Source organism: Neolamprologus multifasciatus, chromosome 11 (assembly GCF_963576455.1).
Source record: "Neolamprologus multifasciatus chromosome 11, fNeoMul1.2, whole genome shotgun sequence".
Lineage (NCBI taxonomy): Eukaryota > Metazoa > Chordata > Actinopteri > Cichliformes > Cichlidae > Neolamprologus > Neolamprologus multifasciatus.
This window is the reverse complement of record NC_140449.1, coordinates 1,237,348-1,263,020: the sequence shown is the minus strand read 5'-3', so window position 1 is coordinate 1,263,020 and position 25,673 is coordinate 1,237,348. Positions and strand designations below refer to the sequence as shown.

General features: G+C 39.6%; 1 protein-coding gene, 1 long non-coding RNA gene and 1 pseudogene across 8 annotated transcripts in view; 1 reads left to right on the top strand and 2 right to left on the bottom strand.

Moving 5' to 3' along the window:
- Positions 1 to 25,673, bottom strand: part of tsnare1 (T-SNARE Domain Containing 1) — a 249,750-nt gene that overhangs the window by 155,565 nt on the left and 68,512 nt on the right. The window lies entirely within an intron of this gene.
- LOC146507541 (uncharacterized) lies at positions 1,850 to 24,699 on the bottom strand. The gene is made up of 3 exons (XR_014876911.1): positions 18,362 to 24,699; positions 5,457 to 17,405; positions 1,850 to 4,062 (listed from the first exon to the last, which is right to left on the bottom strand). It is a non-coding gene; the product is annotated as an uncharacterized LOC146507541 (long non-coding RNA).
- LOC146507542 (uncharacterized) lies at positions 4,149 to 5,246 on the top strand (annotated as a pseudogene).

Sequence of the window (25,673 nt, the reverse complement as noted above, 5' to 3'; positions counted from 1 at the left end):
GCAGCTGCTCATTTTTGTTTTAGCTCAAGAGCCCACGCCATCTTGTAGATGTCCGTGATCACTCTGCATTCCTTCACACGTAACTGTTTCTGCACAGAAAACGTGCCCTCCACCCTCTGAAAACATTGAATTACAGAGTTTATACATGTGGAAGCATTATAAAAAAGATGTCTAAAATGAGCCCAAGTTTGACTTTGAAAGACATCCACAACAGCCACATTTCGACCATAAATAGCCCGTACACAGAGGTCCTACCAACGACAACACTCTGTTTAGCAGATGTTGAATTAAAGAAATTGCCTGGGGTTACAAAACAACCAGTCGACCAAAATTGGAAGTCCAAAAATGACTTATAAAAGACGTCACACCAACGTCACTTTGCGCCGTGGGACGCAACAATGGGTGTATGTCCCACCAGTAAGAGTCCAGCCTACAGTTTTTATTTATTTAGTTATAGGTGGATAAACTCATTGAGCAACTACACTGAAAAAATGGGAATTGGCAGATTTTGGAATTTGCACAAATGAATTTAGTTAATGCTACACAAGTCTTTCATGTTTTGTTTATTTACATTATTGAATAAAGTACCATTTACTTAATTATAAACAATACTGAAACTACTATTTTTTTCTTGCATTGATATAAAATGACTAAATTAGTATACTAAAACCATTGTAATCATGTTTGACCACCAACGGAAATTATGTAATATATTCAAAGACAGCAACTAAATATGATTGGATAATCACATAAGCGCAGCCTTTAGACAACAACATTATTTAAGGAGAGTGCAATTGAGCGCAATTCTGGAAGACTGTTAAGCCACATGCAACCTTTGGCACTGAGTTAGTAGGCATACTGAGAAGGTAAGTGAATTAAATACATTTGTTTTACTTGGGGAGGTTTTCACAGAATTATTTTATTGCGTGCTGTATAAAAAGTAATCTGCAATGCATTTTATACAGCATGCACCAAAGTGCACATGTTGATTTTTCCTTTTTTTTTTACACTGCTAGCTATTGTTGGTATTAGCTACATGGCTATGGCTGAAAAATAGTCTAACAAAGTGCACATAGTCGGGAGAAAGCAGCTGTTATCGGTCGGATTTGGAATGTGGTAGAGAACACTGGGGTTTTTAGTGGCTTAACAAGTTCATAAAACGTCACCGAGAGAGCGCAATAGTGTTTGTGTTACACTGCTAGTCATTGCTACAGCGGCTAATTGCTGTAACCGTCAGAGTTTAGCAAGCTGGGATCGCCACTGTGCGATATGTTAATTCTGGTGGCTAACACACATGCAAGTCATAACAAGAATTTTCCAATACTGTCCAAACAAAAGTTACAACCTTTCTTGTCTTTTTTTTTTTTTTTTTTTAACTTTGTGTGGAACATATGGGAGCTGCTTCTCAAAACATTATGTATAAGTAAGCAAAAGATTTGCACTTTAATGTTCTGCTTATCCGAAATAACTTTTTTCAGTAAAACTTAATGTTGTTTGTGATGGTGGCGTTTTTTACTTTTATGATTACACATATGTCTGGAAAATGAGGTTATTTTCTTGTTATGTGCAATAACATCAATGTTATTGTAAACCTAGATTAGCATAAAGAAACAAAAATGATTCTTTAATGTTGGCTTCCAATTTTAAGCACCTATGAATGTAAGAGTGATGATTTGTGTCAGGGGTTAAGTTTATATATGTGTGTGTGTGTGTGTGTATCAGATAGATGGAGATAGATCGATCTCTGAATCTGACATAATCCTCTGGATATTCAATGATGTGCTATGTGCAGATGTGTTTTTTTCTGTTCTCAAACTGATCTCCCTGTTGGAGCTCAGTCTGGGGGGAGTTATTTTTTCTCCTTATCTTTCCTCATGTGGTGCATTTTCCATTGTTATACCTCTCTGACCTGTCTTCCCCATGTGATGTTTTTGTGTAATGTATGTATGGTCGGAGGGTAAGATGGCGCCGCCATTGCGTGCAATAGGTCGGCAGCCTTAACATGAAATTTCCCCTTGTGGGACTAATAAAGGTATATCAAATCAAATATCAAATAAAGTCCATACAAAAGGGTGGTCCCCTAAGCACAGCATATCTGCGTAAGCAGTATTACAAGGAAAATTTCTGTGTTTTAGAACCAGTTGAATATATACTTGCTGAAAAGAAACACAGTTTCCAATATGTCCCATTACTGAAATTGTTACAGCAGCTGTTGCGTAGAACAGATGTTGTTGATGAAGTTGTGAATTGCTATAAAAAACAGGCGGGCACAGACTCTACTGGGTCATATCATTGCAGGTCTTCAAGTGATGGTTCCCTATTTAAGGAAAACTTTTTCCTTTCTGGGGAAAAGGATTTTCCTATGTTTTTATGTGGATGACTTTGAAGTCTGTAACCCCCTTGGTACCTCATGAAAGAAACACAAGCTTTGTGCCATTTATTGGGTTTTGACTAACTTGCCTTCAGGATCTCATTCCTCCTTATCTTCCATCTACTTGTCAGTGTTGTGCAAAACCACTGACGTTGAAACCTATGGCTATGACAAAATATTGGAACCTCTTCTACAGGATCTGAAAACTCTTGAAGGACATGGCGTTTATGTTCCACTATTAGGAGAGTCAGTCAAAGGTACAGTCGTAAGTGTAATTGCAGATAACCTTGGAGCACACAGTGTTGCAGGATTCATGCAAAGTTTTTCTGTAGAACACTATTTCAGATTTTGAACAGGGAAGAGCAGTGATATTCAGCTGTATTCTGTAGCGTCTGGTGCTTTCACGCTAAGAAGCAAAGCGCTTCACCAGGTCCATGTCAAACAAGCCCAAGATACAGGTACAGGCTGTTGTGGAGTGAAAAGAGAATGTGTCTTCACCAAAAATCTGTCCCATTTTCATGTCATATTTGGTTATCCGCCTGATCTTGCTCATGATGGTTTTGAGGGTATAATCCCAGTAGAGTTGGCTCATTGCTTGACAGTTCTTATATCAAAGAAGTTTTTCACTTTAGCCGACTTGAACAATGCGATTCTGAAGTTCCCCTACAAATGGGAAGATAAGACAAACAGACCTCATGTAGTGTCACAAACTTTCTCTAGCACCAAAACAGTTGTAGGAAATGCGCATGAGAACTGGAGCTTGCTCCGGTTCTTGCCGTTTTAGTTGGATCACTTGTGCCTGAAGATGAGCCTGCATGGCTTGTTTTAATGACTCTGAAGGATATCACAGAACTTGCCGTGTCCCCTGTGATGACTCTCTGGCTTTTTTGGAAAGCAAAATTATAGAGCACAGACAGAGATACCAGGCACTGTTTCCTGATGTTAAGTTACTACCAAAACACCATTATTTGGAGCATTATCCACAGATGATTAGGTTTTTTGGTCCAGTTGTTTGGCTGTGGACAATGCGTTTCGAGGCCAAACATAGCTTTTTCAAGCAGGTCATCAGACACACAAGCTGCTTTAAGAATTTGCCTCTCTCCTTAGCCTCAAAGCATCAGATGATGATAGCTTACCATCTAAGCTCCCCATCTCTTGGCAAGTCTGAACTAGAGGTCTCAGCTGTATCAACTTTTCCAGTGGATTTGCTTTAAGAGGAGATGGCTAGAGTCATTAGGCAAACATTTCCTGACATTCTAGAGGTCAACCTTGCACAGTGTGTGACAATAAAGGGCATAAATTATAGGAAGGGAATGGTACTGGCCCACAGGGCAGCTGGTGGGTTGCCAGAATTCTGTGAAATAAACCACAGCTGCATTGTAAACCAGAGCATATTCTACATTGTTAGAGAGCTTGGTGGCTGGAACAGGGAGCACTACAGAGCTTTTGAGCCCAGTATCTGCAAGAATATTCTCTCGTTTCACTTCGTGAATTCCTTGACACTTATCCACTGGTTGACTACAAGATCGGATCAGTCCGCATGGTGACTTTAAAAAGGCATATAGAAATAAAAGGTGTGCAAATAAGTGTAATAAGTTCAGTCACATGTATTTTATTAGATACATTCTTTCTTTTCTTTTTTACATCTGACCTTTTATAACTGACTGCTATGTATGGGTATGAAGACTAAACTGAAATTATTGTTTCTGGGTGTCTGATGTAATTTTCTTTTCTTTTTTTTTGTCTACAGAGTAACTGCTTAAAATGGGGACCCCCTATGATCCCAAAGATCATCTTGACTGATGGAACCTGTCAAAGGCTCACTCTCTCCAATGGACCATCTGAATCAATTGAGGATCTCATCGTTGAAGTCAAGAGACAGTGTGGCCTTCAGGGCAATTTCAGACTTCAGTTTATGGATTCCTTGTTTGGGAATGAGTTCCTTGTGGCACTGAGACAGAGGGACTCTTAAAGTTATTGACATGTCAAGACCCACCACTATGCAGCATGAGGATTATATCATTCTTGATCCTGTCCAGGACTCCGAAGCCCTCAGCTGTTCCTCTGTTAACAATTCTTCGTACCTGTCTAGTGGATCTGTGGATACGGATGTGTTGTCATCAAGTGAGTCAACAAGCTCACGGTCTTCTTGGCCTGCTGTCTTTTATGTGCCCAAGTTTTCGAATTACAACTTCAGCAGGAAAAAATTGCATACAATCAGAATGGAACTGCACTTATTCCAGATCCCAAGTTGAAGACAGCCATCCTTGACGGTTTGGTGCAGGAAATTGTGAAGTATAAAGTGTATGTCAGTGATAAAGAAATGGATCAAGTAGCTCAGAGTCTGATCAAGAAGCATCCCTGTCTAACTGAGACAGGCTCCAACACTGGATTTGGAGGATGAAAGACCAGTTTGAAATATAAACTCTCAAACTATTGCACCCAGCTATAAAAACCAGGGGTGACTGTAAACTCTCTAAAGAACAAACCTGTTGGAAGATGCAATGCAGCCTTTGGTGTCAAAAAGGCAAAGAGGGCAGAAGTGCCCTCTTTGCATACCCACCAGAAGAAACTGAGGAGAGCCTAGAGGCGATGCGGAAAACTTTACTCTTGGACATAAAGAAGAGGAACAACGGAGAGTTGGTGAAACTCAAGATGGAAAAGATTTTTGCATACAGAAGACATGAAGTTGTTCGTGATGCACCAATGGTAGAGGCTTTCATGGCAAGATGGCCTGCTCTATTTGATGTCCATGAGGTAAAGTTTGACTCATACCGGGAGTTCTTGGAAGAGGTGTTAACCTAAAATACTTTAGGCACATTTGACAGCCCATTTCTTCAGCATTAGTGATTGTGGCCTTCTTCCTGGTGTTAAACATTTGAAGCTCATTCCTTTGTGCTCATGTTTTCAGATCAATGTTGAGTTTAAAAGAATTACCACAATCCCCCTTCAATCAAAGTTCCTGTCTCAGATGAATCTCCACTTGGACAACCTGGTGAAGTTGTTCAGAGGAAGAGGAGGACAGCTTGGACAAAGACTGAAAAAAATTGTGGCACAAATGGATAATGCAAGTGATAGCCTCAACACTCACTTAACACAACTATGACCCCTTTTGGACAAAACTTTTTATAATTGTGGAAAATTGTAAATGTTTTCCAATGATAAATGCTGTCATCTTGTACTACTTTTACATCTGCTTGTTTTTGTTTTAACCTTTACTTTGTCAACTTTATTAGTATGTGTGCCTTTACTTTGAAAGAATTCCTGTAAAGTACAGTACTAAAACCTAAAATAAATGAGAAGGGCTGACTGAAGATGCTAATTACACAAATTTCATTTCAGTGTGAAGATGTTGATGCTGGACGTGAGTGTGTCATTAAGGGAGTGTGTATCTACATGGGTGAAGATCCTGACAACCTTATCCGGGTATTTTTGGGGGGTGAGGGGGGGGGGGGGGGTTGTTTGTGTTTTTTGACTTTCAGCAGTACATCATGTTTCTCACTTGGCATGGAATGACTTACATGACTTCTTTTTTTAAATTTATTTATGTATTTTTTACAGCACATGGATGAAGACGCCATCAATGAGGCCATTGAAGACACCACTGTTGGAATTTATCTTCTTAAAGAACAAGCTTCCGCAGATGAACAAGAAGACATTGTAGTTGTTGTTTGTGAAGAATTTGGATAATTTAGCTGTTGTAATGCTATTTGCACTAAACCTTGCCTACCCTGCTGACCTCCGCTACACCTTTGAGGTTTTCCAGAAGGTTTTCATGGAACTGGATGGAGCTAAACTCTCCAACAAAGTTCTTGCTCTCAAAAGATGTCAGGTGTAGATGTCAGTGAAACTGTTGGGAAGACAACGTGAACATTTTATTTGTACTGTATAATCTGCAGATTCTGACAGAAATCTGCAGCTATCCTTTGAAGCACCGCTCCTCTCTAAAACAGCAATAAGGATCATTATTAGGTTATTTACATTATTATGTAAATAACAAAATAACTTAAAGCAAAAATTGGGAAACGTAAAGTCCGAAGTCTTTATATTAACGGCCATCAGTCAAACAATACTGTTTGCTCTGGGTATAAACAGAGCGTGTTGTATGGGACGTCTTCTTTTGCGCATGCGGGCCGCTTTGAGCGTTCACACTAGAGCATGTTTGCTGTCGCATTTTATTTGTAGTGTGAACGAGCAGACCAAAAAATTGCATTTGATCAAAAAAATTGGAATTGAGCATTAAGACCTGCAGTGTGATCGTAGCCTAAGACCTCAGCCATAAATCAGGTGCTGTTATGGTATGCACCCTAGCTCTGTCTTCAACCATGCAGGCTTGGAGGGTAAGAGGTGGTTGCCATGGTGAAGTGGCGTCTCCAAATAAGGAGATGCCCAGAAAGCTGCAGAAGAAGAAACGTGAGCCAAAGTGATGGATCTCAGCCAAAACGTTAAACTGTGGCTTTCCTCCAACTTTTGACCAATCAGCTTAGTATCCTGTTTATCAGACATAATAAAAAGATTTACTGTCTGGGTGTGGTGCTTTTTGTTTGTTTGGGTCTCCTGAGCAAGCAGAGAGACAGGGCAGCCTTTTTTTTTTTTTATAACTTGAACCTTCAACCACTTAATTTAAGGAAATGCACTTTCTCTCTCAAAAACCAAACCAACAAATTGGCGCACAAATGTGGGGCTCGATTGGATAGACAAAAAAGAGACCAATGGAATTTGGACTGGTGAGAGTTGAGCCTCGGCCTGGTCAAGGCAGCGAACTGGTTGTTCACTCATGAGGAAAAGAAAAAAAAAAAAAGGGGGGGGGGGGCAAAAAATGAAGACATGCACATTGTTATTAAAATTTAATTCTGTGATTTGGTTAGAGTAATTCTGTCATGACTGATCAATCGGTAAGGAACTAAGAAATGATTAGAAATCAGTCTCTTTATGAAATTTCTTCAATGAAAAAGTTGAAGTTTCGATGGTCTGTGTATATGTACAGTGGGGCAAAAAAGTATTTAGTCAGCCACCGATTGTGCAAGTTCCCCCACTTAAAATGATGACAGAGGTCAGTAATTTGCACCAGAGGTACACTTCAACTGTGAGAGACAGAATGTGAAAAAAAAAACCATGAATTCACATGGTAGGATTTGTAAAGAATTTATTCGTAAATCAGGGTGGAAAATAAGTATTTGGTCAATAACAAAAATACAACTCAATACTTTGTAACATAACCTTTGTTGGCAATAACAGAGGTCAAACGTTTACTATAGGTCTTTACCAGGTTTGCACACACAGTAGCTGGTATTTTGGCCCATTCCTCCATGCAGATCTTCTCAAGAGCAGTGATGTTTTGGGGCTGTCGCCGAGCAACACGGACTTTCAACTCCCGCCACAGATTTTCTATGGGGTTGAGGTCTGGAGACTGGCTAGGCCACTCCAGGACTTTCAAATGCTTCTTACGGAGCCACTCCTTTGTTGCCCGGGCGGTGTGTTTTGGATCATTGTCATGTTGGAAGACCCAGCCTCGTTTCATCTTCAAAGTTCTCACTGATGGAAGGAGGTTTTGGCTCAAAATCTCACGATACTTGGCCCCATTCATTCTGTCCTTAACACGGATCAGTCGTCCTGTCCCCTTGGCAGAAAAACAGCCCCATAGCATGATGTTTCCACCCCCATGCTTCACAGTAGGTATGGTGTTCTTGGGATGCAACTCAGTATTCTTCTTCCTCCAAACACGACGAGTTGAGTTTATACCAAAAAGTTCTACTTTGGTTTCATCTGACCACATGACATTCTCCCAATCCTCTGCTGTATCATCCATGTGCTCTCTGGCAAACTTCAGACGGGCCTGGACATGCACTGGCTTCAGCAGCGGAACACGTCTGGCACTGCGGGATTTGATTCCCTGCCGTTGTAGTGTGTTACTGATGGTGACCTTTGTTACTTTGGTCCCAGCTCTCTGCAGGTCATTCACCAGGTCCCCCCGTGTGGTTCTGGGATCTTTGCTCACCGTTCTCATGATCATTTTGACCCCACGGGATGAGATCTTGCGTGGAGCCCCAGATCGAGGGAGATTATCAGTGGTCTTGTATGTCTTCCATTTTCTGATGATTGCTCCCACAGTTCACACCAAGCTGCTTGCCTATTGTAGATTCACTCTTCCCAGTCTGGTGCAGGTCTACAATTCTTTTCCTGGTGTCCTTCGAAAGCTCTTTGGTCTTGGCCATGGCGGAGTTTGGAGTCTGACTGGTTGAGGCTGTGGACAGGTGTCTTTTATACAGATGATGAGGTCAAACAGGTGCCATTCATACAGGTAACGAGTGGGGGACAGAAAAGCTTCTTACAGAAGACGTTACAGGTCTGTGAGAGCCAGGGATTTTCCTTGTTTGAGGTGACCAAATACTTATTTTCCACCCTGATTTACGAATAAATTCTTTACAAATCCTACCATGTGAATTCATGGATTTTTTTTTCACATTCTGTCTCTCACAGTTGAAGTGTACCTCTGGTGCAAATTACTGACCTCTGTCATCATTTTAAGTGGGGGAACTTGCACAATCGGTGGCTGACTAAATACTTTTTTGCCCCACTGTAGCTTATTTTCTCTTTTGTTTTTGATTTCTTTTAATCGCCTGCATGTGGTAGTAGAGTCCGACCCAGGTTTTATGGTTATATAACTAATTTCTTTTCTAACAATTGTATTTTTGTTGGGGTAAATATTTGAAATTCAAGGTATTTTTTAGAGAAAATGGTTAAAATGCTGGGTTAAAGGCCCTTGTGAGTATTTAAAAGGAACAGGATAATTAAAATATTTTAATCAAAGGAGATTGTGCAGAGGCCACACCTATGGTTTCGCTCCTGCATCCCTGCCGATTAACGAGCTCAACTCAGCCAAAGAGGAAAGCTGAAGAAACTACACTGAAGCAATTCCAGGAGCTTATAGTCATTCAACAACCAACTGACCAACTGAAACAACAGTTGGAAGAAGAAGCAACCCAAAGACTGCAGATGTGTCAAAGACATGGATTAACATTGCAAAAAATTGAAAAAATTGACAGAAGAAATGCTGAAACATCAGGTGGCAGAGAAGAAGGCCTGGACAAATATTGCTAACATCTACGGATTTGAAGGCTTTGCACTTTGAGCAGATTTGTCTTCTCTCTCTCAAAAACCAACCCAACACAGTCCTGTCCCAAAATTAAAGAGACAACATCTTAGCCCCCGTAAAAATCACCTGAATATTAAGTTACACACCCACGCACCTCCATCAAGTTAACACTGGTCTAACACTTTAATTGTTTCTATTTATTAGATTAGATTGAAATGAAGACGTGTTTACTGGAAATAGTTTTGGTGACTTGCAGTGTGAAATGTGTGTATGGCCAAACTGACTGTAAAGTTTTATCCATTTATTTTACATTCTCAAAACAAAATTTTAAGTGGGGTTTGGTTAAATGGGTCCTGTGTCTATGTGTTAGGGGTGTACCCTGCCTCTCACCCTAAGACCCTGAACTGGATGAGCGGAACAGAATGGATGCATGGTTAGACATTTTATATACCATCCTCTAGCTGCCATTAGAAGAACAGCAGGTTTGAATATTTGTACGTTTTGGAGGGGTTTTGTGTTTGTTTTTTTTTACAGAATTTACAGTGGAAAATGTAAACAAACAATAGTGCACATTAAGGATGCAACAATACCAATTTTTTCAAACCGATACAATACCGATACTTGGATCTGAGTACTTGCCGATACAGAGTACAAAAACCGATACTTCTACCACACACACACACACACACACACAAATGCAATGAATTGGAAGACAGGTTTTATTTTATTCTCTGCCGATAATAAATAATATCTTAATAAAAATGACCACAAAAAAATTTCAGGTGAAAAATAAGCACTTCTGTTAAATTATAGCAGAGTCTCCACATTGTAATTTAACAAAATATCACTGAACTATTGGCACTGTCTCGAGCTTTCAGAATAATAAATAAACACTTCTGTTTGGAATAAAATAAATACAAATTAGGTTTGAGAATAAAATAAACTTTTAAATTGTTGCAGAGTGTCCATATTGTAAACAAACAAACAAAATAACGAAAGTATTTGGCATTGACGAACTCATCATCAGTCCACTGTGCCGTTAAACCAAGGACTGACATCGCGCACACACTGCTTGTCTTTACCTCTTTAGAAAGTTTTGGCACCATTATCTCCCTGATGTGTAGGCGGCTGGGAATTTCATATCGCAGCTCGAGTATGCTGAGAAGAATCCTATGTTTTCCACGACCGGCATTGGCTGGTCATCCAGAGCGATAAAATGAGTCAGAGTCTCTGTTATTTTAACTGCACGTGGATTTTCTCTTGACATTTTTCATCGCTTTTCCAAAACCTGAGTTAAAGTTGGCTGTTCCACACTGCTGACATTTTGTTTAGCCTAGCTACAGCAGCCTCCAGTTTCTCTTTTTTATCTGGAGCTGCCAGTCTGACTCGTCTAACCCTGTGCCTGTTTAGCACGAGATGTCCCCCTAGTGGCCAATCTAAAAAACTACAACAGAAATGACAAGCCACCCTCTGATTAATGAAATAAGTTGGTATCGGTTCATGGTATCGGTTAACTTTTACGAGTATGAGTACACACACATTTTACAGTATCGGCCCCGATACCTGATACCAGTATCGGTACTGGTGCATCCCTAGTGCACATTGACTCCTGGTTCCTGGGTTGATGAGAGTTTTTTTTTTTAAATATCTGAGTTTGTTAACTATGTTACTCTTTGTATTCTTTGATTGTTAAGTTCAAGTTCTGCTTCTTGTCTTCAGATCATGTTGCGTGTCTGTCTGGTCTCTCTGTGTTCCGTGTCCATGTCAAGCTCACTTGTCTTTGTCTGACTCTGTGTGCGTGTGCTACTTCCAGTTTTATTTTGACAGTCTCTCGTTTTGTGTGCGTCAGTTTCGCTTCCCCCACCTCATCAGTTAGATTATATCTGTTCCTCAGATATGTCCTCTCTGCCCTGGGTCCCTCATATGTATATATTATCTATTTCTCGTACTGTTCTTTGTCACGTCATGTATCTTCCCTCCGGCTGCGTGTCCTTTTTGTGTATAGTTTCCCAGTGTAGCAAATTCTTCATATCAACCTAATAAAAGTTTAAATTCTTTTATTTTCTAAGTCTATCAATAAAGCTGTATCGGGGGTTTGGTCTAGCTTCCGAGTCCTGAATTTTAGTCTAACCCTGCCTGCCACACACATTGTCTCTCAGTATGTGGAATCTCCTGCAAGAGAGCTATTGATTCTAATAAGGTTATCTCTGTGAGCTATTAGGCTGAAACTATATCAGTTTACCAGTCATATCTTCCAAATGTCCTTTATTACACTTTGAACCAAAAGCATTTACTTTGTATCTAATTATGTTTGATCAAACTTTTAGTAAAGAGCTCTTTTGCCTATTTTTTAACTTTTCGTCAGATGGGTGAAAGCTGTATGGGAAAGTATTGCACAATCCTTTTTAACATAATTTTCACATTGGAGCCCACAACACATAATCTGCACTTATGATTTCATGCTCATTTCACAAACTCCTCTGCCGCTGTGTTCCCTGGAAGGTGGAGGGACTGAGAGAGGGTTATTTCACAATCAGTGTTTGGTAAATGGTTCGGATCATTTCAGCAGCTTTTTTATCTTCTTCCACTTGAAACTTTTCTCTCACATTAGCATGTCGACACTTTAGCATGCTCATATCAGCATGCCACTTCAAAGCTTTACTGATATGCAGTGCCCTTACAAAATCGCTCTCGACAAATTAAGTCTCTCTGTGGTATGAGCGGTGACTGATACAGTCAGAACTTTGATTCTGTCCTATATTATCCCCATGAAACATTTTTGAAAATGCTTATGAGGGGTGTAAGAAATAGAATTTACACGATAAAATGTTACCAAGACTACAGAAACTTTTTCTGCCTTTGTAGCCACTGTCAAACTTGAATTTCAGTATGTACCAACAACAATTCTAAAATACTGATGTTTATCTTTAATTTTTCCTTACTATTTAAATACAATCAACAGGTACAAACCCAAAGAACTAACTAACAAAGAAAGACTAACTTAAATATTTACATATATGTGGAATGTCATTAAATTTGTCCTGTCCCTCCCTTAGTTTTATGTTTTGTCTCCTTATACTCATTTTTTTCCTCGTTACTTTTTCTTTCCCCTGCCCCACCCTGAGCCTGTTTCTGAGGTTTCTTCCTATTAAAAGGGAGTGTCTCCTTCCCACTGTTCCAAAGTGCTTGGTCGTAAGGAGTCATTTGTTGGGATCCTGAAAACTTTACGGTTTGTACCTTATCATACAAATTACCACAAGATGACTGTAGTTGTGTTTTGGTGCTAGAGTATATAAATAAGCCCAATTTGAACCAACTTGATATGAATCAAAAGGTTGTGGGACCCTTTGATTCATAACTGGAAAACAACCGCTTTGCAACTAGGGAAAAATCTGTGGTTGCCCAGTGATTGTGACTTTTTTTACATTTGGGGACTGACAGGAAGACGTTCTGGGGACACACTGGTCACCCAGAGATTGAGTGTGAACACCCTCAATCTCTGGGTGACTACTTTCAATCACGAGGTGAATGCAAAGCTTACCTGGCGAGAGCCAACCTCTCTCTAAACAATGTGGTTGGCTCAGACAGACTGTAATCACTCACAGACAGATTGGTAAAGGTTGCAAATAATTGCCGTCAAACATAAAAATGCAGACAGAGTGCCAACACTTTACAATCAGCCTGAGGCTCCTGCACATGTCCTATTTGAGGTCTTACAGTACACACTGAAAATTCCATTGGTTCCATCTCAGGGTTTCCCCAGAAGAACATCTGTGGTCTGAATATCACTGTTTACACTGCTGTCTGAGATAAGAAGTAGAAACTGATTGAAAATTAATAATTATGATACTGTTTATTGAGGAAAAGGTTAACAGCGTTCTGCTTTTTTTCACGATCGTAATTGTTCGCTTTGCTCGATATGTCCTTGATAAGCTATTGGGCTTTTTATATTATCCTGTACAGAATATCACATAGACGTTCTAATTTTGCATAGTTCCAGTTACTAATGACGAACCCAGTGAACTGATTAGACATGGTGATCAGTTAGACAATGTGGTTGATTTTCCTTTTTTCCCTTTTTTTGAAAGGGGTATAATCAATACAGACTGCCCTGATTTCTCCTACTGTAATGAGTCCTGAGCATGGCGGGGAAGAATTACCACGATGCCCTCACAGAGTGGCTTGTCGATAGCACAAGTGTGATATCTGTAATATGTTCAATTATACTCTCAAATCAGAGAGGAACTTAATCAAGAGCTCCCATCTCATTAAGCCTGAGGTCAGTGGTTTTCACCCTCCTCACTAAAGAAAGACAGATTTTCACTCTTCCCCAAAATCTGGAGTTTAGCTACTGAGTGGCTGAGAAAACAAGAACTTGGCATGCTCCCAACGGCTGGCACTGCGAGTGAAGCTTACAAGTTCTGATTTTTGTTCTCCGTAGGATATGACCATGACTGTTTTACCGACCCAGTCTCACATTCCAATCCCAGCAGCTGCCACGGTAAATTCAAGTCCTGGAGTGGCGACTGGAGAATTTTTAAACCTCTTCCATTGAAATTAATTCAACGTTTTGCATTTATTTATTTGGCATGCTGTGCGCAACATCTGAAATAGATGCCATGAGACCGTAGGCAAATGTTCTCTGCTGGTGCTAGTAACTCAGAATATTGAAGAGAAGCTCATTCTAGATCAGAAAATATGTCCTTGGAGATGAGGTTAAAGTTGTGACAGGGCTTATTAAACTCAAACATCTTTATAATTTGAGCTTTGCTGTCTAGACACAGCACTGTCTTTTGGGTGATTTACCTGTGATCGTTGTATGTCTCTGCCACCTTCATCCTAACATTCCTGTGCAGAATATTTTTATTTGGGGGGGGGGGGGCAGATCAAGGCCAGATGCTGGCACATTCTTTTGATGTTTTTAAGATGCAAAAAGTTTTTAAAAATCACTACAGTGACATTGAGGAAATTAATGTACCCCACTTCTTAGTATGTTATTTTTCACAAGCAGTGGGACTGTGTGTGCAGCATGAGCATCAGAGCTCATTGTGTGCAGTGGAGGGGTCCACCTGCTTGTTTTCACTGTGGAAGTGCTACTTAGGAATGCATTGCTGAAAATCTTAGGCACACCAGGCTTTTCATTTAGATCAACCCTGCAGGCTGATGATGAGTTGATCAAATCCACTTGAGTGAGATCTTGTGCTACAGTGGAATAACACAGCTCACAACCTTGCACATTGTTAATCCTTTATTATCATAGTATCCAAGTATCATATAGTCTGTCCGTAATTTTGGCGGCAGAATTAAAAAAAGAACTCAAATTTTTAAGGAACCATTTGATTTTTTTCTGCAAACCCAAATGAGGAGTTACACTTACAGCGATGTGAAGCATGCATGGTTAAATCGAGGAAAAGCTGATTTTTCTTTGTGAATGCTTTGTGCCACCATGATACACCAAATATCCTTGTAAAGATCGTTTTCCATTCTTTTCTAAATCATTTGAATTTAACAGAATTTCTTTGAGGGATATGCTTCATTTCCAGTAAGCAGCCAAAATTTTTCTAGCTATAGTCTGGCTCCTGCAGGTCTTTCTAGGTAAGTCCAAAAAGAAAACGGATACTAGGAGCATTTTGAACAGCAATGACATAATTAGGACAATCAGCAGTCTCCTAAAGGCTGGTCATCTATCAATCACCAATTTATTACCGAAATTGAATCATTTGCAGTAATGGTCAAAAGTTGGTTAAAATTCAATCAGAGCTATCATCATTTTAATTAATTATACTATAATTTCAAAATTTTAGATTTTTAGAATTTATTTTAATTCATGTATCCGTCTGACTTATTTCAATTTTGTATTTTTACTGTATTGCGGTTTTATGTTATTTGAATGCTGTAAATGATAAATGCATTTGTATAGCACTTTTCTAGTCCTTAAGGACCCCAAAGCGCTTTACACTACATTCAGTCATCCACCCATTTACACACGGGCAATGGCAAGCTACATTGTAGCCACAGGTGCCCTGGGGCGCACTGACAGAGGCAAGGCTGCCGGACACAGGCGCCACCGGGCCCTCTAACCACCACCAGTAGGCAAATATGGGGTTAGTATCTTGCCCAAGGATATTTGGCATGCAGCCAGGAGGCAGCCTGGGATCGAACCACCGACCTTCTGATTAGTGGCTGACCTGCTCTGCCACCTGAGCTACAGCCACCCATCCCTGTAAAAAATGTGGACATTGAGGATGTAAAAACTTAACTAGGAATGAGAGATGGAATAGCTTGATAGCTAAATTAAATTAAATTAAATTAAATTAAATTAAATTAAATTAAATTAAATTAAATTAAATTAAATTAAATTAAATTAAATTAAATTAAATTAAATTAAAAGATCAAATCAGGGTTATTTTGGGTACATTGACTGAGTTGAGGCTGGAGAAGCTGGGTCAGGTACCTACAACAATTCATAAAAGATTTACCTTGACAGGAGGAGGCTCTCAAAACACATACACAAATTGCAATGCAGCATCAACCCCACATGCAGTCATCTGGAGGTGTTCTGCTCTGTTTAGTAAGCTGCCATGTCCCTCGCAGGCACAATGTGCAGAAAATACAGACCAACATTAAAGCATTACCAGAAAAAGCTTTTCACTGGACTAAACACCATGCTGTTCAGACTCTGCAATTTCTCCAGATATTTCTGTTTCTTTGATGAAACCTTCCTTGTAATTTTCCCCTCTCTCCTCTGCTCAGTGGGAGACAGACCATTTGCACACAGTATGAGGAAAGGTTTGCAAAGATCACAAATGCTGAGTTTCCAAAGTGACATTAGTGGCGATGTGAGATTAGACATTCACAAATGGGTTCAATTACAAACCCAAACTGAAATAAAGCTTAGGTTAATGTCAAGATGAGACATATTTTCTTGACCCCATCAAAATCCACCAGGGTACCAGTGAAATGTCAATGGTTAGATTTACATATGGGATTTTTACCTGTGTAACATACCCAAATGGCCTTACAGGTCTTCATAACAGAAGAACTGTGAGGCCAAAACAATCAATGCTTTGATGTAAATTTTATTAAAAGGGAAATTCAATAATTAACAACTTTATAAAAAATAAGAGGTATTTTTCAATTACAAAACAACTTTCAGTTAAAAAATAAATATTGACTGTATCAGGAAGCTGCCAGTGTAATTACTCCTAAAGCAATATACTAATCCTCCATTCCTACCATAGGCATCTAAAAATAACAAACACAGCAGATACAAAGCATGACCTTTCCACAAAACAATTATAGCTGCATGTAAGACAAATGAAGTTATTATGAGTGCTTTAATGAGAGGAAAACTCCTGCACAGAATTTCAAACTAAATTAGATGTACTATATTTTTTTATGTCACTAGCCCACTCAGGCAAAAGCAGGAGCGTGACTCATCCCTACATTTCAAATAATGGCACATTTGGATTTTCTGGTCTTGACTCATTGTAATTAAAGGATAGTAACTACACATCCATCTCTGAGATGGCAAACGCAGCTCTGACACAAGCTGACAATAAGTAACAAGAGATAATAAGATTCTTCTGCCTGTGATCAAGCTGTAGATTAGCAAATTATTACTGCATAATGAAGGGTTATTGATTTGTTTGATCTTATTTATTTGATTTGTACAAACTAGTACATACATGCTACAGCATTGTTTGATCTGTTCATGCGGTTAGCAAATTGACACAGTGGCCCTCATAGCAGTGCAAAAATCTGTGATTTATAAATATCTTTTAATCTTTTTTACCTACCTCATACTGTTCATACTTTATGATTAAATGTAGAGGGGCCTCCAGACAATACAACATAGGTATGATCCTTTATATGCAGGCACAAATTAAAATTTGCCTCCATGGCACGCAAATGCCTACAAGTTCTCTTCTCCTCCACCTTTGGCATACTCAGTGTTGGGAAGGTTACTTTTAAAATGTATTCCACTACAGATTACAGAATACATGCCCCAAAATGTATTCTGTAACGTATTCCGTTACGTTACTCAATGAGAGTAACGTATTCTGAATACTTTGGTTACTTAATATATTATCATGCTGTTTACAACTACATGAATGTACTATTGCTGTGATTTATTACTGTTACTGAAGGTCCGCGGCTCCGAACCGTAGTAAAGGGACCTCTGGCTAATACGTCAGGTTCGTGTCGGCTCGTAGCTGAAAACTAGCTTTACTTTGTTGTCTGGGTCAACTTTGCTAGCAGAGACAGAGAGAGGCGTTGAAAGGCTGCTCCAACAGAACTTATTGTTTCAGAGGAAAACACGAACACGGTGTACAGTCGAGTCTTAATAGTTTACTTACAGCTGGGCTCGTCAGGCTCTCTTCTTGGCTGCAGTGGTTATTATTATATTTACATGCTTCCAGCTCCTGTTTTTGCTCGATGACAGCTCGTACTTTTCCTTTTCTCCCTCCCTCGCTCACAGACACATAACGTGTATGGCAGTCCATTCTCCCTGCAGCACGGACTACACTGCCTATGATGCTACATTCTTTAGAGCTATACCTGGAGCATTCTGCCTATTAGCTTAGCACAACAACAACAAAAAGGCCTCTCTCACCCAGGAAACACGTAGAGCGAGAGCGTCACCCTGTAACCATGGCAACCATAACGCTGCCGCCTGGAACAACAGAACGTAGCTGTCAAACAAAACCCAAACAGTCCTGACCCGCCACAATATGAAACAGGGAAGTACCGCCGTGTAATCCATTTATTTCAACAAAGTAACTGTATTCTAAATACCACCTTTTTAAACGGTAACTGTAATGGAATACAGTTACTCATATTTTGTATTTTAAATACGTAACGGCGGTACATGTATTCCGTTACTCCCCAACACTGGGCATACTACATATGTGTCCGGACTCTAGGTACACACATAAAACATGAATAGTCACAATTGCAATACTCATCTAGCAGAAGGTTAAAAGATGGCGCCAGTGTGTACAGCCTGCCGTCTGACTCTGCTTGTACTAGTGTTTTATTTTTACTTTGTTTTAAAAAATGCTAACTCTCTGCTTGTATATGATCAAAAATGCTGCTGGCTATAAGATCCTCTCAGTTAAAAACTCTTTATTGTCATCGTGGATATCAGGGAACCTTCTCCCCTCCGCTCCTGTCAGGAGTTCCAGCTTGTCTCCGCTGTGTTCCGGCGCTACCTCAACCGAGAGGGCGCCGTAGACGCCGTGGGAAACGCAGTGGCTTATTGGTGAGAATGAAGGCTACCTGGACACAATTTCGAAAAATACCTCACCCTATCCCGACTGGATTTGACCGCGTCAACTACTGGCACTCTCTGGACATGGCTTACACTTGCCTGACACCTGTTGTCGGGCTTACGACAGTGGAGTCGTGGGAGTAAACCCTCAGATCCTACGGCCGATAGGTCGGGCGCCCACATCGGCCGTTGAGCCACCGGTACCACTAAGATTAAGTCTTGTTAATGCTCGATCGCTAGCAAACAAAACTTTTATCCTTAAGGACTTCTTTACTGAGCGGGAACTGCATCTAATGCTTTTAACGGAAACTTGGCAGAGAGTCCGTGAGTCCAGCTGTTTTACTGAACTTTTACCACCGGACTGTGAATATCTTAATGTGCCGATGATGACTGGGCGTGGTGGTGGAGTGGCGGCTGTTTTCAGGAAGAAGCTCTCTTGCAAACAACTCTTAACTGACTCGTATTCTAGTTTTGAACTTCTGACATTTGAATTGGGGCATCCCCGCCCGACACTCGTTGCAGCTGTATACAGACCTCCAAAATATCACAAGGATTTTATTAGACTTTTCAAAACTTTTTAGCTCGAACTGTGCCAAACTACGATTGAATCTTAATTGTTGGAGATTTTAATTCTACCATAATATAACTACCATAATTAATTCATGTGTGTTGTCCCTCCAATTCACTGGCCAGAGACTTTTTAAGTTTGATAGACTCCTTTAGTCTTGCTCAACTTGTGTCGCGGCCAACCCAGAAACAGGGTCATACATTGGATCTTGTGCTGTCTCTAGGGTTACCGGTCCTAAACATGAAAATATGTGATGCTGTTTTTTCTGATCACTGTCCTGTTGTGTTTGATATACTTTCATCTCCCCGCCATTTTACACCTCTTATTTCAACACGTCGTTGTCATGTTGTTAACCCATCTGCAACAGAACAATTGCTTTTAAAAAAGTTTTAAGATCTCCCTTGGCTTTGGTACCGAGGAAATGACAGTTAATTTTTATGATAAATGCAAAACTGTCCTTGATGAGGTCGCTCCTTTTAAAACTATAAGCTCAAAACCACAACCAGACCCATGGATAAATAAGGCCACTCGTTCAGCCAGACGAGAGTGCAGGAAGGCTGAACATAAGTGGAAAAAAGATGGGCTGCAGGTGTCCTTTCTCATGTTGAGAGACAGTCTGTACAGGTATCAGGACATTGTTAAAGCAGAAAAGTCAAGGTTTCTTTCTAATGTTATTGAGAATAGCTCCAATAATCCTCGGGTTCTTTTTTCAATTATTGACTCTGCCCTGAATATTTCTCCAGCTTCTTGTATTAACAGCTCCTCAGACACTTGTGAAAGGTTCCTGCAGTTTTTTATCAATAAGATAAAACAGCTTCAATCTATGATCGCCCTGCCTTCACAGGTCCTTTCTCTGCTCTGCTGTTTTTGATCAGTTTGAGCCTGTGTGTCTTGATCAGGTGGAGGAAGTATGTAATGGCACAAAGACATCATCTTGTCCAAATGACATTATTCCAACACATCTTTTAAAAAGGATTTTTAAGGTTGTCAGCTCTGACATTTTAGCTATTTTTAATAGCAGCCTTAGTTCAGGTGTTGTGCCAGCCTGTTTTAAACATGCTGTTGTACAGCCTGTACTTAAAAAACCCAATCTCGACTCCTCTGTCCTCACTAACTTCAGGCCTATTTCAAAGCTCCGCTTCCTGTCAAAAATTTTGGAAAAGATTGTGTTTGTTCAGCTGCAATCTTTTGTAAATAGACACAATGTTCTTGAGAGGTTTCAGTCTGAAAAAAACTCTTCATAGTACAGAAACTGCACTTTTAAGAGTTCTTAATGATCTTTTATTAGCCACTGACTCAGATGACTCAGCTGTGCTTCTGCTTCTGATCGCTGCCTTCGATACTGTTGACCACAGCATCTTAATCTCACGGTTGGAGCACTGTGGCATTAAGGGCACCCCATTAGAGTGGTTCAGGTCATACATGTCTGACAGGACTTTCTCTGTGAGCTTTGGAGATTTTATCTCTTCCTCAGCTCCCCTTACATGTGGTGTTCCCCAGGGATCTATACTGGGGCCAATTTTATTCTCCATTTATTTGCTGCCTCTAGGTCTAATTTTTAGAAAACATAACATTTTTTCATTCATATGCCGATGATACTCAGATTTATCTTCAACTGAAGGGAAACAGTTCTGCCTCACTAGATCCCTTACTTCAGTGTCTCAGTGAAGTTAAATCTTGGATGGCCTCTAACTTCCTTAACTTCAATGAGAACAAAACCGAAGTGATAATTTTTGGACCAAGTGGCAATCCTAGCACCTCTAATTTTAACCTGCACAGTCTTAAGCCTTTTGTCAAATCGCATGCCAAAAATTTAGGGATTATATTTGACAGAAATTTCACCTTTGAAAAACAGATTAGCTCAGTTGTACAGCGGTCTTTCTTCAAACTGAGGCTTCTATCTAAGGTGAGATCATTTTTATCTTTTAAAAGCGATTCATGCTTTTATTATATCCCAGCTCGACCATTGTAACTCCCTATATGCTGGAGTTAGCCAGACCTGCCTGGCAAGGCTGCAGTTAGTCCAGAATGCTGCAGCTTGTCTTCTGACACGTACTAAAAGATGTGAACACATTTCCCCGGTGCTTGCCTCTCTTCATTGGCTGCCTGTCCACTTCAGAGTTAATTTTAAAATTTTATTGTTGACTTACAAAGCCCTGAATGGACAGGCTCCCGGGTACTTGTCTGAACTCCTGCAGACTTATACCCCTTTAGATCTCTTAGATCAAGTAATCTTTTGCTTTTAGCCGTACCAAGGTCGAGGCTGGTTCATAGAGGCGATCGAGCGTTTGCAGTTGTAGCGCCTAAGTTGTGGAATAATTTACCCCTACACATCAGACAGGCTCCTACTGTCAATCTTTTTAAATCTTATCTTAAAACACATTTGTATTTACTGGCTTTTAATACAGCATGAGAGTTATTTGTTAATTCATATTTGGTGTTTTGCTATCTCAATACTCCAAGTTATTTATTAGGTATGATGTATTTTTGTACAGCATTTTGGTCAACGCTCCTGTTGTAGTTAAATGTGCTATATAAATAAATAAACTATAACTATCTAGGCTACGATATTCATAATTCTACCCTCACCACAACTGGTCATTTCAGACGGCCGCACCTTCTTGAGCCTGGCTCTGCCGGAGGTTTTATCCTGTTTAAAGGGAGTTTTTAATTCCGACTGTTGCCAGAGTGTTTGCTTATTTGGGCGGTAGAGCAGGTCATCTACTGATCGGAAGGTTAGTGGTTCGATTCCTGGCTTCCCCTAGTCTGTATGCCAAATATCCTTGGGGAAAATACTAACCCCAAATTGCTCCCCCATGAATCCATCGGAGTGTGAATGTTAGTTAGAAAGCACTTAGAAAATGTGCTTGTGAATGCACAAGTTGTGTAAAGCGCTTTGAGTGCTCAGTAGAAAAGCGCTATATAAGAACCAGTCCACTTACCATTATAGGGGCTCATATGATTGTTTGTGTTTTCTCTGGTTTATCTATATTATGTATGTATGTAGGCTCTTATTATATCAGAGGTACAATATAAAAAGCCTTGCTGCAATTGTTGTTGTGATTTGGCACTATATAAGTAAAACTGAATTGAATTGATTAATAACAGGGCAAAACAGCAGCTTTCAACAGGTGCCAGTTCCCAAGTATTTTTAATACATTAATTTTAAGTTTATGAAACTGTATCAACTTGTTGCAAGACATATTTACACACTAATCAATGCATAATTATGAGTACAACATTCTGTTTTCTATAAAACATTTTACATTTGTATATTTTATTCTGGTGAGTGATGATGAGCTTAGCCTTCTAGAAATAAATATATGTGTATTCCTTGATATTGTACTTGTACAGTCTACTCCCTAATAAATGACAAATGCATCATTCAGGTGCCTCATCTGACTAAACCTAAAAAGTAACCAGTAACGAAAGGAAAGATTAAAAAAAAAAGGTGTAATATTTTTCTCTGAAATGCTAGAGAGTTCAAGGAAACATTCATGTTCAGGATGTTGAGTAAATCTGAACATTTTTCAAGAAGAATTTTCACTAAAAAAGAAATTGCACATTGCAAGTTTTTGCAATCTGCATCTGTGAACTAACTCAACAGTTCAAAATGCTTCATGAGCAAGTTCAAAAAGTGCTACCATCTTGTAGCATCTTTAGAATCAAGGGAAAGTGAAGAGACAACAAAGTCCTCATATGCCAACATAAGGCCATCACAACTCAGACTTGAGATCAGTGCCTCTCAGTTGGTCCATTAATCTGTGCGTGGCTGTCTAACAAATGCTCCACTTTGGTCACTTATGCCTATCAGCAGTACATGGAGTTGGAGGTTGAAGCGCTCATCACAGTCTTGTCACACCCAATCCAACCTCCTGCTTCCTTCAATCTTAAACACACAGAGCTATGTTTCCAGGAGGCTGATCAAAGGCAACTAACAATGTGAACACATCCACGGGTCAGGTCCAAAACTGCATAATCTGCTGTTGTAGCTGCGGTAAAACCAAGGTGATAACTGTGAGAGGGATGGTATACTGCTGTCAAGAACATCAAGGATTTCAAAATCATGCCCATAAATATTAAGACAGACTGTTTTTTTTACATTTTGCCTCTGTACACCAAAACTTTTGAAGAAGTAATCTACATGTGATTAAAGTCTAGCCTTTCAGCTTACCGTGTTTTTTCGGTCTGAGTTCAGCAGTTGGGTGATTTTGGCCCGTAAGCATGTCTCTTAACAGGTGGCATTTTGGGGCCCTTATACACACATCATAATATTATGTTGAAGCACATATTACTCCATATAACATATTACTCCATGAGGCTCCTGACTACGGTAGCTGTAATGCTCTGACAATCCATCATGACAAGCTTCATAGCTTACCAAAGTTGTGTACCACATAAAATCGGTTGGCGGTCAGTAAGCACAACCAGAAACTAATACACAGGGCACACTGTTGGCAAATTAAAGGATTAAAGAAGGATAAAGAAAGTGTGCCTTATAGTTGGAAAAATACGGTAGTTGAAAGGGTCCAATAACAAACACTGCAATAAATGGATTAAGTAAACTCTAATGCAGACGCAGCGGCTGGGAGCTCCCAGACATACAGTAGCGTTTTTGTTTTTTTAAGTTATTAAATCCAGTTCTTTGTATTCTTGAACGACCAAGGAAGACACGGCTCAAAGTGGTCAAAGCTCAAAAAATGATCTTTAATTTTACAAATTCCGGAATATGGAGACTGCAGCACACAGACACGCCAGCCAAAGTCTGAAGCAAAACAGGAAGCTTAGTCATTTATATACTTCCTCTAGACGTCACACACACTTTAAGTTTCGATCAAAGACTCTGCTTAGTTTCACTTTCTGACTGCAGCTCCCGTGCTCTCCAAAAGCATGCAGTTTCCTGTCAGTACTTTTGGCACAGACTGTACTCAGAGTTGGTCCTCTCTTATCCATAAAACAATCTAATCAGCAAATAAGCATTCAGATTATATATTTAAATCCCAACAAAGTGTATTTAAACTCCCAAATCTCGACACGTCTATGCTAGCCGTTTACAGAAGTAAGCTAGCTGCATCATCAAGGACTCAACCCATCCAGCTCACAGACTTTTTCTCTCCCATCAGGGAAGAGATATAGAGCAATCAGAACCCGCACAAACAGACTAAAGAACAGCTTTTGCCGCAGAGCTGTAGCCTGTGTCACTCTCCCTCCCTCTCCTTTACCCCATATTATGTCTGCTGCTAATGTACAAAGTCATTTACTGGGCATTAATGTTTGCACTAAATTACCACACTGTAAATACTGTTATACTTATTATTTTAGACACTTTATGGGACATTCATGTTTGCACTCAAACTACCATATTGTAAATACTAATATATATATATATATATATATATATATATATATATATATATATATATATACATTGCTGTAGTTTGTTGGTCTTTCTTATTTCAGTTGAGATTTATGAACTCAGTGTCTTTGGTTTGGAATTATTCTTAGACAGAACAATACATTTGAATATATTATCTGGGGCTCTGCAAAAGTTGTTATTGGTATTTTTCCAAAAGCCATTGTCAGTATTTCAACCAGTAAGATGAAAACGTATTTATCCAAATAACAAAATTGCTTCAGTGTAAATGTAACATTCATGGATAAATAGCTTTTGCTGAAACTGAATTTAAATGAAAAAGTGTGGCAATATCAGAGAGGAGTAAGTTAACAATCATCTATAACTCCACTGTGGTAGCTGGATGTGTTTTGATTCATTTGGCAGTGCCAGGAGAGGCTTGGTTAGCATAATTATCAGCTGTTGCATAAATATGACGCAGCAGTGTGCTGGGACTAAATGGTACGTGGAATTGATTGGATTGGGAACCAGGAACGCTGCGACAGCTGATGGTCTTTTTAGATGCCCAGTCCACTCAATTTTACCAACATTGTGTAATGTAAGAATAAAGAAAGCAAGTGTAACAAGAGAGTTGTGCCTGACTGTGTGTGTTGGGGCCCAGCTCCACCCAGCATGTGAAAAGACAAGCAGATGGTAGCAGAGCCAGTTGCTATGCTTAACTCAAGATAGGCTTTACCAAACCTTGATGTAAAGGAGCTCAAATGATTTGGACCAAATGGTTCGGCTACACACAGAAGTGAAATGAATGAGACTCAGACAAAGGTTTCAAAGTTTGAAAATGCCGGCTTGTATATTTTTTCCTTTTTTAGGAAAAATAAAAATAAAAATATTTTAAATCAAAGCTTCTCTTTGGTACCAACAGTTTCTCAGTTACAACCTTGTTTCACAATCACAGTTGTTACCTTAAGATCCTACCTGGGTGTACCCTTCTAAATATACTAATCAGGTTTC